We start from the raw sequence: 16,163 nt of genomic DNA, 5'->3' as shown, positions 1-16,163 counted from the left end.
ACAAGGTCCAGTGGCCTGTCCTGATGTGAGGAGTCTCAATAGTAAAAGACTGGTTGATTTTACTAAGAAAGGTAGCAATCTGTTCACATGCAGATTTTCCACAGGATTCTGTTTCACCTTTTGGTCTGGGCTAGATTCATACTCCCAATCTTCCTGACTCCCTTTATTCAGTATCTATTTACCATGCTTCGAACTTTGAAATGTGCCCAATCCTTTAAGTTTTACCTGGGCTCCTTATCCTCCGTTTTGACCTTAGGGTCTGCCTAGTCTACCTTAGTGGGAACCACATTCCTGTATTTACCTCAGCAGACTTACTTCTGAGGCCCCTAACCCTCTGACACCACTGTCCCCAGATCCAAGCTCCTAACAAAATCTTCATTAATAAACGATTTCTCATTCTGAGCTCCTTGCCTTTCAGGTTTACAAAGAATTTGGAAAGGATTCAAAAGATAGCCATAAATATGATTTAAAATGTGGGGGGAAGAAGAATCTGTGAGAAAGGCTAAAATGACCTGAAATTCTTCATTTGTAAACAGTAATAATCTCCAAATTAATGCAGTCATAATACAGAGGATAGAAAGCATCATCCAAGGAAGATAAAGCAAAAAGAAATCCAGGTTGGTCTTGGGTAGTGGTTCTTTGAGGAATTTACAAAAGCTGTGAATTAAGTTCTGCACACAATTTTTCAAGGGGTTCAGCAACCCACATAAAATGGATTCCTTGGGGATTCACAGACCCCAAATTTAAAACCTTCTGACATAAGGAAATCTTCCTGAGAGTGATGGCTGCTAAACATGAGAACGAGTAGTCAAAGAAGGGTGACAAATTTTCTTCTGTGCTTTTAAAATAGGAGTTTTTCATGGAGACTTAATGTAGAGGACCATTCATACACACACTAATTATACTGTGTTTTCTTAGTCATAAAATTGTCAGATGTATGAGGAGTCCAATGCAGAGTGTGTCCACCTCATCTAGTGGATTCACACGCAAAGAGTGTGATCAAACCACGGGAAAAGTATTATTTTTGAGATCCAATTGTTTGTAGTGAGACTCACTCTACCGCTATTGAGAAATGCAACATCCACGGCAATTCAGTCACTCCTCTGGGCATTTCATTTCCCAATCCAGAAAATCAGAAAATCTGGACTACATAGGTTCTTAGGTCCCTTCTATTTTTGATATTCTCATGTTAAGTGTCCACCAAAGATTTACCTTAGATATGCATGGAAATAAACATCACATTTGCCAATTTAAGATTCACAGGATTCATTCCTCTTGTAAGTAATTAAAAATCTCTTGGGGCGCCTGGGTGGCGCAGTCGGTTAAGCGTCCGACTTCAGCCAGGTCACGATCTCGCGGTCCGTGAGTTCGAGCCCCGCGTCAGGCTCTGGGCTGATGGCTCAGAGCCTGGAGCCTGTTTCCGATTCTGTGTCTCCCTCTCTCTCTCTGCCCGTCCCCCGTTCATGCTCTGTCTCTCTCTGTCCCAAAAATAAATAAATGTTGGAAAAAAAAAATTAAAAATCTCAAGAATGGCCAATATGAGCTTAATAGATAGATTTAGGTATCAATTAGTTAAACATACACAGATCTCTTTCTTTGGCTCAACAGTGTAGCAGAACAAAGGGCCAATGGTGACTTCGAAACAAATTCACTTATCTATCAGAGACTCTGTTCTCAGGCAATAAAGACCTGGATTTTCTTTGTGTTTGTAATAACTGCGTGAAAGACAATGCATGGAAATAGAATGAGACTACCGATTCCTTTACAAATAGATTACAGTGCAAACTTGTCAGGACAGGTTGAGGCTATACTTGCCCAACATCAACAAATTTCAGTTGTTCAATGACAGGAAAAACTATGATTCTTTGCCTCATAGAAAACAGGGTAGGTTTAAGACAGTGCTTTTTCTTGTTAGCTTAAAAATCACAATTTAGGGGTGCCTGGGTGGCGCAGTCGGTTAAGCGTCCGACTTCAGCCAGGTCACGATCTCGCGGTCCATGAGTTCGAGCCCCGCGTCGGGCTCTGGGCTGATGGCTCAGAGCCTGGAGCCTGTTTCCGATTCTGTGTCTCCCTCTCTCTCTGCCCCTCCCCCGTTCATGCTCTGTCTCTCTCTCTGTCCCAAAAATAAATAAAAAACGTTGAAAAAAAAATTAAAAAAAAAATCACAATTTACAGCATGATTTTTCAGAATGCCCACGTGTTTGATGTTCCTATCTAGATGACCTCATAAATACTGGATGTCATTCTGAAAGTGAGTATTGTAAAAAGGTAATCTTTTGGGGCGCCTGGGTGGCTCAGTCGGTTAAGCATCTGACTTTGGCTCAGGTCATGATCTCACAGCCTGTGAGTTCGGGCCCCGCATCGGGCTTTGTGCTGACAGCTCGGAGCCTGGAGCCTGCTTCAGATTCTGTCTCCCTCTCTCTGACCCTCCTCCATTCATGCTCTTTCTCTGTCTCAAAAATAAATAAACATTTAAAAATAAACAAATAAAAATAAAAAGGTAATCTTTTTAAAATATAAAATACATATTAGGTTAAAAAATAAACTGCATTAATCTTTTGGGAATGATTTTATTAATAGTGTACCATTTACCTAGTATTCAAGAGCCCAAAAAACTAAACAAGAATTTTGTATGAGCTAAAAAACAAACAAACATGAAGTAGCATTTACTTACCCCTCCACCTCTAATTGGGAAAGATAAAGAGGACCTTGTGAGAAATTGTAAAAGGGAAGAAATGCAATTAAATTTTAAAAATGGCTCTTTTTACTAACAGCAATTAGGGAAATATAACAGGAACACAAGAAAGTAATTAGATCTTTGGTTTCCTAAGCTGTCTCCTCTGCAGTTATATTTAGTAAAAAAGGGAAAAATCCATTCTGCCAAAAGTGAAATAGAGATCATAATTGAAAATAAGAACCAAATGCCTGCAATTCATTTTTTTGGTATTTCAATAATGCACAACATTAGCAGCTAATCTACAAATTGCTTTCCATCTCAGTTGGATTCACTATGTGTTCAATTCTCTGTATTCCTATCTTGCTTCACATACTGCACCTCAGTTATGGCATCTCGTGTTATACTATTTACCTTTCTGCCACTTTCTAGAGGGTAGGGATTATAACCTCTTCCCAACATTTTCCTGTCCTTCAACAATTATTTACTGAAATTCTGCTCTGTGGTAGGTCTATCTCTGCATTCCCCAAGCCTATTACAAAGCCTGGCACAAAGTATGCACTCAATAAATGAAAGCTTTATATGAATTTTAAAACCTACTATTCTCCATACCTATATCGCTATCCCTAAATACACACTCGCAGAAAAACAAATAAACCTTTAAAGGGCTCTGCTGGAATGCTATCATTAAGCAAATGTAAGCATTTGCTGTGAGCTGTATAGTTATGAGCCATCCTTCTACAACACAAACTACATCTTTTGACATAGTGTTGTTGACGTACCTCTTTGAGCTACATGGTAAACATCTGCTGATTAAAGTTAATTACCTGCCAACAAAAGGTACAAAGACACCTGGCTATGCACATGCAAAAGAATTAAGTTGGATCTTACCTCACACCATATATAAAAATTAACTCAAAATGGATCAAAGATCTAAAAGAGCTGAAATTGTAAAAAAATTTTAGAAAGACACATGGGCAGAAATATTTGTGACTATGGATTGGGCAGTGGTTTCTTAGATATGACACCGAAAGCACAAACGACAAAAGAAAAAGAACAGATAACTCAGACACTGTCAAGATTAAAAACTTCTGTGCTTCAAAGGACACTGTTAAGGAAGTGAAAAGAAAACCCACAGAATGGAAGAAAATTTGACAAAGGATTTGTATATAAAGAATTGTTACTGAATTGCCACAATTCAATAAAGATAAATACTCCAATTTTACAATGGGCAAACAATATGAATGGGCAGTTCTCCAAAGAAGATACACAAATGGCCTATAAGTATATGAGAAGATGCTCAACATCATAAGCCATCAGGAAAATGCAAATCAAAACTATGAACTATCATTTTATACTCATTAGGATGGCTGTAATAAAAAAGACATAAGAAGTGCTACTGAAGATGTGGATAAATTGAACTCTCATAAAATGCTGGTGGGAATGTAAAATGGTGCCGTCACTTTGGAAAATAGTTCAGAGGTTCTGCAAATGGCTAAACACAGAGTTACCATATGATCCTGCTATTCCTCCAGGTACATACTCAAGATAATAAAAACAAATCCACACAAAACGTGCACATGAATCTTCACAGCAGCATCATTTATAATGGTTGAAAAGTGGAAATAACCCCAGTGTCCATCAACTGACGAATGAATAAACACGATGTGGTATATCCATATAATGGAATATTACTTGGCAATAAAAGATGTACTGACATGTGTAACAACATGAATGAATCTTAAAAACATTATGCTAATTAAAAGTCAGGTCCCAAAGGACCACATATCATATGACCCCATTTATATGAAAAATCCAGAATAAACAAATCTACATACTCAAAGTAGATTAGTGGTTGCTCAGAGTTTGGGGATATAAGGTGAATGGGATGTGATGATGAAGGGGCGTGGTGTTCCTTTTTGGGGTAATGAAAATGTCCTGAAACTGACTGTAACAATGGATACACAATTCTTGCAATAGACTAAAAGCCACTGAATCATATACTTTAAATGAGTGAACTGTATGGTATGTGAATTATAGCTCAATAAAACTATGAAAAAGAAAAAAAAAAGAGCTAAATACCAAACTACTAAAACACTGGGTTCCATCCCAGCAAACTGGTTCACAACCAAGAGCCATAATTTTCTTTATTTGTATAAGAATCATCTGTAGTAGCATATAAGAAAATGAAAATTGTTTGCGTTTTGTTCAACATGTTTTTGTACCAACTGTTTGAGTGGCTCTCCATTTGAATTCCTCAGAGATCTGAGGAGTATGCCCACCTGTCTACTGGGGTTTGCCACCGGCCCTCCCTCCCCCTCCTCCCCCCTCCCCTCCATGGCGCCCTAGCCTCACTCACTATTTTCATGCAGTAAAACTTCAGTAGCAGTATCTGAAGTCAGCGACTTAACACTGCCTGTATGAGAGTTCAAGGTGGTAATACAAGCATGTCTATGCAGGAAAATGAAATTGTAAACAGGTAACTGAAGAAAAAAAGTTCTGTTCTTTTATTTTCAACAACTCAGAAAACACTGTTTACATAAAAACCTGCATGTAGTCCCTCACTTGAAGTTTAACTTCCTATCAACCAAGAGATACCGTATGAGTTTTGGACCTCTAAATCACTCCGAATCTGGTCATCCTTAGTTCTCACAGAGATTATAGGAAAAGAATGCCTTTCAAAAGAAAGGAGCAGGATGAAAGATTTAAGTCAGATAAACTGCAAGTTTTCATACTTTCTTCTGTGACAGTCACTTTTATAACGAAAAAAATCCAAGCATTTCCACTGAATGTAAGTCAAATGTGAAGTCGCTTTCAAACATTTAAAATGACCATACCACCAAAACAAGGGCTTTGAGGAAAGCTTTTAAAGAATTTCAGTTTCAAGGCTAGAAAAAAGAATCAAGTTTACAAATTAGCTTATTCGAATTTGACAAAGCTAATCCTTTTGTGAATGGTCTGTACAATTTTGCAAGCAATAAACAGTTTCTTTCTGGTCTTCCCAACACACAGGCAGCTTTTAATTTGTGGAGACATACCTCAAAGACACTGGCTCTGCAAGGAAACAAGAACATTAATTTTAACCTTCTGCCTTGCTTCTAGGTCCTAGTATTGCCACCGTGTTTTGACCGCTGGGTGAGCTGAAGCTTCTCACTACTGGCAGGTTGGTCTGTGATGTGAATGACCTTCTATTTACTCACAATCGTCCTACCCAGAATCAATGTGAGCATTTGATTAAAACAAATGTCATCACGGTAGACTGTTGTACAAGAATAGAAGCTCTTTTCGGAGATTAAGTAATGTTTTTACTTTTGGCTGTATTTCTTCTTTCTAGGAGGCAACCACTTTGAAACAGAACAATAAACATGAGAATCTATGTAATGTAGAAGAATGGGCTCTGAGTTAGGAGGCACTGGACCTAAATTCTGCACCCTGTTTCTAGCACTTAACCCCTGAGTCCTCTCTGTAAGATGACATAACTGTCCCACCTACCACAAAGAACAGAATAAGATTATATGTGTGAGACCTCTGATTGCAAAGCACTGTGATGTGACAGTGTAACATATAGAGGAGTGCTTTAGAGTGCATACGTACTCTGCATACATAAATATGAGGATGGTAGGACTCCCCTTACACATTATTCTTTGTTCCTCTGCCTCCACCGGACCCATAGGGCTTCTGGAGTATCAGTGAGGGCCCTGAAGTTGGCTGGACATTCTTTTGTGGCAAAGTCACCAGTTTCAACCTCTGGTCCGACGCATTCCTTTTCTGGAGCATCCTGGAGTAGACAGGGTCAAACACCAATGCCCTCTCCCTCATAACCCCTTACAAGGCAGGGCTTCAGTACATCTTTTCCATACATCATACACATCATGGCCCATACAATGTGATATTATTTACACATCCATGGCACACTATGGTAAACAAAGAGGTTCTGCGGCTGCCCTGGTACCCATCTACCTGCCCAAAGGCTAAGGGGCTGAGTGTATCTCACACAGCCCTAATGGTTGGCTCTACCATTACAGCCCCCTCTGACTTTTCTCATGCACAGGGGAAGAGTATAGTAATCAAGTCCAAAAACCATCATAGTAAAAAACAAAACAAAACAAAACAAAAAAACCAAGAATGTATAAAATGAGAATAGAAAACAGGCCCAGGTCTATCTAGATTCAGACAGAGAATAACCAGGTAATGACTATTGCCAAAGCTGAGGTTCAAGAAGACGAATGCAGGGGTGGAAGAGAAAATACAGACACTCTCCTAGGTGTAAATTAGGACCCAGGTGAACAAGGAAGGCAAAAGGCCACAGAGCAGCTGGGTTTTCCAGATCTCTGAAATGTGAGCTGATGTGGGCACACATATGTTCCATTTTCAGAGTCCCTACACAAGTGACCAAACATCCAGAAATAGGTGTTACCTTTCAGTTGTGCCATGTGACAGCTGTCCGTCAAAATTAGGTCAAGGCTGCCCAGCACAGAGCTGACATACAGCGCTGACAGGCCTATTTCTGCTGCTGGTCGGATGTTTCTAATCTAAACTTGTCCTAGATAAGGAAAATAAGACTGAAACAAAATTATAAAGTAAACTGGGCCGTGTTGCCTGCAAGCCCCATTACTGGTGGCTGACAGGGGGCAGCTTCCTCTGCTCCCTTTCCTGCCTCCCACACTGTAGCCAAGTCTTCATAAGTAAACAAAGGCTGAACCCCACCCCCATCCAAGGTTGCTTCAGAAAAACCGCTGCAGTTGCTACTACCAAACTGAGCATTCACCGCGCAGGCTTTCTGCACACACCGGCATCTGCAGAGTCCCTGTGATCTAGAACACTTCAGATACCAACAGGAAGAACGGGAGAGCAGACGTTCCTCTCAACAAAAGTTTATCTTAGAGGCAGGATGTTCAGGATACTATAACAAAATAACATAGACCTGGTGGTCTGAACAACAGACACCGATTTCTCATAGTTTTAGAGGCTGGGAAGTCCAAGGTCAAGGTACCAGCAGATTCAGTTCTTGGTGAAGACCCTCTCTCTCTCATTTGTAGAAGGCTGTCTTCTAGCTGTCACCTCATATGGGGAGACAGAGAAACACACAGAGAGAGCAAGCTCTCTGGTCTCTTAGTCGGGCACTAATCCCATCATGAGGGTTCTGCCCTTGTGACCTCATCTAACCTAATTATCTCCCAAAGGCCCCGGCATCTAATCCTGGGGGTTAGCCTTCAACATGAATTTGGAGAAAGGGCACAAACATTCACCCTGTAGCAGAGGTTTTTGCTAAATGCTCTGGAGACATGAGAGGCATGAGTCATGAAACTCCAACAGATCACAGTAATGTGATGTACATACATTTCTTCAAAGCACTATGTACAGGAGTGCGTGTATACATGCACATACATAACCCTGATGCTACATACCCACTCATTTTTGTGACACTGTAGTTTATAACACGTTAGTGGCAATTTAAATTGAAATCTAGTACATTTTCAGCTACGGATAACTCCCAGGAAGGCAAGCTGTATAATCACATATTTTTGTTATGTTGTTACGTGGTCCTTTAAGGCAGAAGATATCTTTACTTTGCGAAGCACAGCCACCAAGTCCTGGAGGCAAGATAAGAACTATGAAGGAATTCAGACACCTCGGTTACTCAAGGCCCATTTTCTGCAGGCGCCATCAGCCGTCTCACCTCTCCTGGTCCACGGAACATGTTCCACCTTCTGTCCACACACATTCCACCAAACCAGACCCGGGACAAAACGGACAGTGAGAAACTGCTTCACAACAATCTTCACTTCACTACTGAAAGCAACAACTGCACTATTTAGGTATCTGTGACTTGTGAATACTCAAGTCCATTAAGTTGCAACTCTCCAGATTGACTATTTTACTTTAAATTGGTAATTACTTTTTTCTTTTTTTTTTTTAATAATTTTTTTTAATGTTTATTTATTTTTGAGACAGAGAGAGACAGAGCATGAATGGGGGAGGGTCACAGAGAGAGGGAGACACAGAATCCGAAACAGGCTCCAGGCTCTGAGCTGTCAGCACAGAGCCCGACGCGGGGCTTGAACTCACGGACCACGAGATCATGACCTGAGCCGAAGTCGGTCGCTCAACCGACGGAGCCACCCAGGCGCCCCTAAATTGGTAATTACTTTAAAAAAAAATTTTTTTTTAACGTTTATTTATTTTTGGGACAGAGAGAGACAGAGCATGAACGGGGGAGGGGCAGAGAGAGAGGGAGACACAGAATCGGAAACAGGCTCCAGGCTCTGAGCCATCAGCCCAGAGCCCGACGCCGGGCTCGAACTCACGGACCGCGAGATCATGACCTGGCTGAAGTCGGACGCTTAACCGACTGCGCCACCCAGGCGCCCCATTACTTTTTATATCAATGTGTAAAAATAAGATTGTCCTAAGTTTTATTCCATAAAAACATAATTTATTCTGTCCTAACATATGAATGTTAGATTCAGAAAAAAAATAATTTTTCTTCTGCCATGTTAAATTGCAATATTGTGCTCACATTTTAAATAAAAATAACTATAGAAGCATAGTTATAGGAAGCGTATGAAATGGAACAACCAGGAAGCATATGTAATGTCTTCCTATACTCAAGATTCAGGACATAAGGGGCTCCTGGGTGGGTCAGTAGGTTCAGAGTCTCACTCTTGATTTTGACTCACTGGATTTGATCATGATCCCACAGTCTGTGGGATGGCGCCTGGCATCGGGCTCTGTGCTGATAGTGTGGAGCCTGGTTGGGATTCTCTCTCTCCCTTACTCATACACATGCTCTCTCTCTCCTCTCACTATGCCCCTTCCCTACTAACATGTGCTCCCTCTCTCTCAAAGTTAAATAAACATTTAAAAAAAGATTCAGGATATAAAATGTTTTCTGAATTGAGAGAGTTTCAACTGGGTTTCCCAAACATGTTACTGTCCATAGTGGAATCATCTGAGGCACAGAATTCATTGCACCCACACATAACTTGGAACTGCAGTTCTAGAAGTTTGGGGAATATGCCAAGCTTTCCAACAGCAAGCAAGACTGATAGATCACCGTGGCAAATAGGCCTGGCTGAGGAACTCCGGAAGTACAACAAGTGCCTTAAATAAAACTTCTGAAAATGACAGCTACCAAGGCATAAAAATTACACATTTCCAACGTAATCAGACCAATGATTGTAGCATTGATTGTCACTATTGGTTCATATTTATTGTGATGATTTACTTTATCAGTCAACTTGATTGTCCACAGATTCCCAGATTAAACATTTCTAGGTATGTCTGTGAACTATTTCTGGATGAGATCACCATTTATCTCATTGGATTCAATAAAGCACACTGCCTTCCCCACACTGAGTGGGCACCACTCAATCTCTGGAGGGCCTTCATGGAACAAAGAGTGGAGGAAGGAGAAATGTGCCCCTTTTTTACTGCCTCACTGTTAAGCTGGGACATCTCACCTCCTCTTGACTCAGGAAAAGACAGTGGTGAATTAAACTACACTTTTCTGGCTCTTTTGCTTACAGATGACAGATCATGGGACTTTTATTGGTCTGTTTCTCTGGAGAACCCTGACTAATGCATTTACCTAACGTTTACCTAAGGGCAGCAGTGAACATAACATTCAATGGTAGATGGAAAAACTGGAGACAGACTCTGCTCCCCAAAGAATGAAATTACCTCTCAGGATAAAAACCTCTCAAATGTGCTTTCCTCAGCTGGTTACATAGAATTCAGATCTACTCTCTCCTATATCTAATGTTATAAATAACAACAACAGCACCTATAATCTAGTTAGGAAGAGAAATAGAGTTGGAAGATCTGGTTCCAATTTCAGCTTTGCTGCTTACTACATGTAGCCTTGGCAGAGCTCAGCTCCTTCTTCTGCAGAAATAGGTTAATAATTCTTACCTCATATCATTGATGTGTATTATATATAGTTAGGCATTCACATAAAGAGGGTTTAAAATTTTTACTATCCCATACATTATAAACATTAAATTCTTATCTTTCTGCTCAAGTTTCCATCTTATTTGACATTTATGACCTTCAAGGGTGACCCCTTTGAAAGACAGTGTTATGGACTGAATGTCCGTGTCCCCCTCAAATTCAGATGTTGAAGCCCTAATTCCCATTGTGATGGTATTAGGAGGTGGGGTTTTTGGGAGGTGATTAGGTTTAAAGGAGGTCATGAAAGTGAGGCCCCTGTGATGAAATTAGTGCCCTTATAAGAAGAGACCAGAAGTAACTAGTTCCATCCTCCTCTCTCTTCCCTTCCCTGATTCCCCCAACCCTTCCCATGAAGACACAGAAAGAAGATGGCCAATCACAAGCCAAAAGTAAACTCTCACCAGGAACTGAATTGGCCGACACTGAGTTCATGGGAATTCGGAGCCTCCAGAACTGTAAGAAATCAATGTCTGATGTTTAAACTACCCAATTTAAGGCATTTTGTTATGGCAGCCTGAGCCCAATAAGACAGCATTCACTCATTTGCATGTAAATATTCTTGTATTAAATTCAATGAAATAAAACTCTTTTTATTGCTTTACCCCTCCTTCCACCTGCTAAAAGATACTAATTGGCTTCTTCAGTTTTCTCAAAAGTGCAGAAAATACTTTCTTCTTTTGACCCATAAGAAACAACCTTGAGACATACAAGACATGGATTATCACCACCATTTTACAGACAAAGAAACAAAGTACATTCACAAGTTCAGAGTTCACACCAGTGATAACAGAGGCCATTTTTCATTAATCTAATTCAGATCTTGATACTTCCAGACTCCTCTCACCCAAAACCACTTCATGTACCTGATTTTATGAAATTCACTTTGTGAATAACACCGGAAAAGGATTCAGTAGGATCCTGGTTTAACCACAAATACAATATTTTCTCAGTATTACAGAGTAAAACTAAAGCTTACTCACCAAGATGTTTCATTCAAACCCCAGCATAAGACACACACACATGGCCAAAGTTGGCTCTCGTGGGTGTTCTACCATGAGCTGCTATAAACAGATCTGGACCCAGAGAATGCAGAAAGAAAAGACAGAATGAAGTGTACAACAACAGCTGCCACATTTTAAAATGTTGGAGCTATTTTAAAATCCTATTGCTTTGACTGACTTTCTGCGCCTGTAAGTCTGTCTTCTGTATCCCAACACCCATCTTATTTAAGAAGTTTTCAATTAACACATGAAACCCAAGAGGGTGCTTGAGTATGACACAAGTGATCCCTAACCAAAATTATTCTAATATGTGCTTCCATTTCATTTCATAAAAACTGCTCTATCCCAAATGTAGATATCTTCAAAGATACATTACCCAGAAGATTTATACAGAGTTTTATCGAGAATTCATTATCTAGAAGCATTATATATATATATATATATACACACACACACACACACACACACACACATATATACACACATATGTTTCTATTATCTTTTAGAACCATATTTTTAGAAATTAGTATACAAATCTATTGTGTATCTTCTGAAGAGCCTAAGTGACAGAAAATCCTTGCTTTCTAGAAGTAATCAAATTATCTGACTAGTGAATAAAGGTGGATAAACCAGGTAAGAAATTCTGCTTCAGGTTAAAATAATAAATGTGGCTATTAAAATAAAGAGAGTAGCTTCTTATACAGCATCTACAGACTGGCTCCTGAAATGCATCACACTCTTTCCTGCTTCAGGATCTTTAAATAATTGCTCCCACTTTTTGAAATCTTTTTACAGCATCTCGTTTCCACTCATAAAAGAGTAAAGCCTCACTTAAAAGAGGCTTTCCCTGAAACCTTAATTCTAGAGTGGCCTAGCTGCACATCCATGTTTGTCTAAATTGGCATCACATTTGTTGTTTTAAATAACAGTTATCACCATTTATTAATTTGTTATTATTGTTGTTTTTGTCTCTTCCTCTCAACCTGTGCTTTCCAGTATATTATCCACTAGACTCATCTGGTAACTTGAATTTAAATTCAAATAAATCATAATTAAGTAAAATTAAAGAAAATGACAAATTTGGATTTCATCAAAATTGAGAACTCAGTTCCTTGAAAGACACTGTTAAAAGAATAAAGTGACCAGCCACAGGACAGGAAAAAAGCATTTATAAATCACATATCTGATAAAGAACGTGAGTCCAGAATACACAAAAAACTCTCAAAACTCAATAACATGAAAACTGAAAATCCAACTAAAATTAGGCAAAATATTTGAATAGACACTTCACTAACAAGAACACATGGATGACAAGCAAGCACATAAAAAGATGCTCAACATGGGTCATTAGGGAAATGAAAACCAGAACCATAGTGAAATATTACATTATACCTTCTAAGATGACTATAATCAAAAAGATAATTAAGTGTAGGTAAACATGTGGAGAAATTAGACTTTTATACACTGTTGGTGGGAATGTAAAACCACTTTGTTAAACAATCTGACAGTTTCTTAAAAAGTTAAACATACACCTAAAATATGATGCAGCCATTCAACCTCTAAGTGTTTACCCAAAGGAAATGAAAGCGTAGGTCTATACAAAGACTTGTACATGAATGTTCATAGCAACTTTATTTGTAATAGTCAAAATGTGGAAACAACCCAAATATCTATTAAACAGGTAAAGGGATAAACAAACTGGTTTCTCCACATGATGGAATACTACTCAGCAATGAAGTGAACTACTTACATGTGCAAAAACATGGATGAATCTTCAAACAATTATATTGAATTAAAGAAGCCACACCAAAAAAAATACATAGTATGATTTCATTTATATACAATTACTGAAAATGAAAATTAACCTGTATTGACAGAAAACAGACCAATGGTTGCTAGAAATGGGGAGGAAACTAAGGAATTAGAAAGGGGCACAGATGTTAGGGGATGATAAATATGTTCATTATCTTGACTGTGGTGGTGGTTTCACAAGTATACACATATGTCAAAGGTTATGGATTTATATGCTTTAAATGTATACAGTTTATTGTATGTCAATTATAGCTCAATGAAGCCATTAAAATTTTTTTAGTTCTTCAGTTGTACTAGCCACATTTCAAGTGCTCAACAGTCACATGTAGCTGGTGGCTATCAAACTGGACATCGTAGATCAAGAGCAGTTTCATCAGCACAGAAAATTGAACAGCAATGATCTAAGCCAGGGGTCAATGAAAAAATCAACAGCAATGATCTAAGCCAGGGGTCAGCAAACTATACACCAGGGACCCAACCACTTGTTTTTCTAAGTAGAGCTTTACTGGAACACAGTTATGCCCACTCAACTACATACTGTCTATGACAGCTTTATCTGCTATAACAGCAACGTGGATGGCTGTAACAGATATCTTATGGTCTACAAACCTATATTATTTACTATCTGGCCCCTTAAGAAAAGGTTTGCTGACTCTGGTCCACATAAAAAACTCTGAACACAGGGGCCATATCTGTCCTGTTCATTGTTGTACATAAACCAACTAATGTTTATTGAGTACCTGATATGTAGCACTGTCCTAAGCAATGGAGAGGCAGCCTTGAACGACACAAGTAAGAGCCTTATTCTCATGGTTTTCACAATCTGGTGAAGGGATCAGGTAACATAACAAGAAGTAAGTAAGCAAATAGGTAAGGATGAATGCTAAGATGACAATAAAACAGAAGGTAGAGGGGTGCCTGGGTGGCTCAGTCAGTTAAGCTTCTGACTTAAGCTCGGGTCATGATTTCGTGGTCCATGAGATCATGCTTCACGTCAGGCTCTGTGCAGGGCCCAAGGCCTGCTTCAGATTCTGTCTCCCTCTCTCTCTCTGCCCCTCCCCCTCTCAAAAATAAACACTAAAAAAACAAACAAAAAAAAGCAGAACAACAACAACAGAAGGTACACAGAATGACTGAGAGGGAACTTCCACTTAGGCAATCAGAACAGGCTTCTAGGACCTAACACGTGAACAACATGAGGAAGTCAATATTGCAAAGACCTGTGGCAGAAGCAGAGGTAATGAAGAGGAATGAATATGAAGGTCTGATGTGTGAAAAAGAAGATCCACATGGCTGGAGAATACACAAGATAGAAAAGGTAGATAAGGTGGGAGAAATAGAGAAAGCTAGGAAAAGGAGTCTGAATTTTATTCTAAATATGATGGAAAGCCACTATGAACTTTAAACAAGTGAGCAATACAATTTATGTTTTTAAAGTCCTGGCGCTGCTAAGTGGAAATGGGGCCAGGGAAGAACAAGAAAGATGTTAGATAAGGTTAGGGAGTTTCTGCAAAGGTAGAAGGGAGAGATGGTGGTGGTTTGGCTTGGACGACAGCGGCAGCAGTAGATGTGAGGTGGAGAAATTAAAGATAACGTTTTGAAGTAATAGTTGACTGGCCTTTCTGAAGGTTGCTGTAGAGTAAGGAAATGAGAGGAGTCAAAAATGAACCCGAGATTTTGGCTTAAACAAGTGTCACACAGTATACTACAAATTTGGGAGAAACTTCAATTAGGGCTAATACTGAATGCTTATTATATGACAATATTCACTCAATTTGACATTTAATATTCCCAACAATCTTGAGAAGATAGGTACTAACTATTGTTATTTTCATTTTATAAATAAGAAACTGATGGTTAAGTTTAAGTAATTTTCCTAGGTCAGAAAGATAGTACCAACACAGTAGAGACTTGAACCTAAGTCAACACACTCCAAATTTCACCACATTGTATGAAACTGCCTTCTTGACAGTTAATTTCTGGGAATGTGAGCCATATTTTAGGCAATGGCAGTACACTGGATTAAAAGTCTCTCAGGATGACTAGCTTGCAAGATGCTATTGTTTTGTTTGTTCTCTTATTCAAGATCACCTTATTTTCATAGAATAATGGATACAATTTCCATCTATATGCTTTTCAAAGCAGTTTCTGCACCATTACCCTTTTGATTCCCATTTTACAAATGAGGACAACGAAACAAGTGATTTCCTCAAGATCATTAAGAGAGCAATAGAACTAGAAAAGCCAGGTGAACTGATTCCCCACAGTGATTTGGCCAATAAACTTGTCTTTAAAAATTTTGGCCAATTAGAAAAAAACACATTTTACATTACTACCCAAAATACATATACATGTATGAAATAGAGAAAAAGAAGTACTACAAAACTGTACTTATCATTACTAACTTGCTACCATTTCTTTTTCTAGTTAATGTTTTATAATGTTGATTGTAACTGTCAATTTAAACAACATTGATCCAAGCCTTGGAAATTAACACTACAACCGCAGAGTAGCCTTTTTTAGAAGTCTTGTGACTCACTAAAACTACCAAACACCAAAAAGGCAAGATGAAACATAAAAAAGATCAATCTGTTGGATATTTGGGTTACATGAAGACTGGAGTCCACAACAGTATAAATGGCAATGATTCTATGAGCTACATTTTGGAAATGTTTATTATTATTATTCCTTTCTATTGCTAACATGGAGGTCTGAAATCAAGG

At 38.9% G+C, this 16,163-nt stretch overlaps 1 protein-coding gene across 5 annotated transcripts in view; it reads right to left on the bottom strand.

Annotated features, from left to right (window-relative positions):
* Positions 1-16,163, bottom strand: part of ARHGAP20 (Rho GTPase activating protein 20) — a 128,954-nt gene that overhangs the window by 110,124 nt on the left and 2,667 nt on the right. The gene's annotated exons all lie outside the window — the stretch shown is intronic.

Source organism: Puma concolor, chromosome D1 (assembly GCF_028749965.1).
Source record: "Puma concolor isolate L17-30 chromosome D1, mPumCon1.1.hap2, whole genome shotgun sequence".
In the NCBI taxonomy this organism is placed as follows: domain Eukaryota; kingdom Metazoa; phylum Chordata; class Mammalia; order Carnivora; family Felidae; genus Puma; species Puma concolor.
This window is presented reverse-complemented; position numbering and strand designations above follow the sequence as displayed.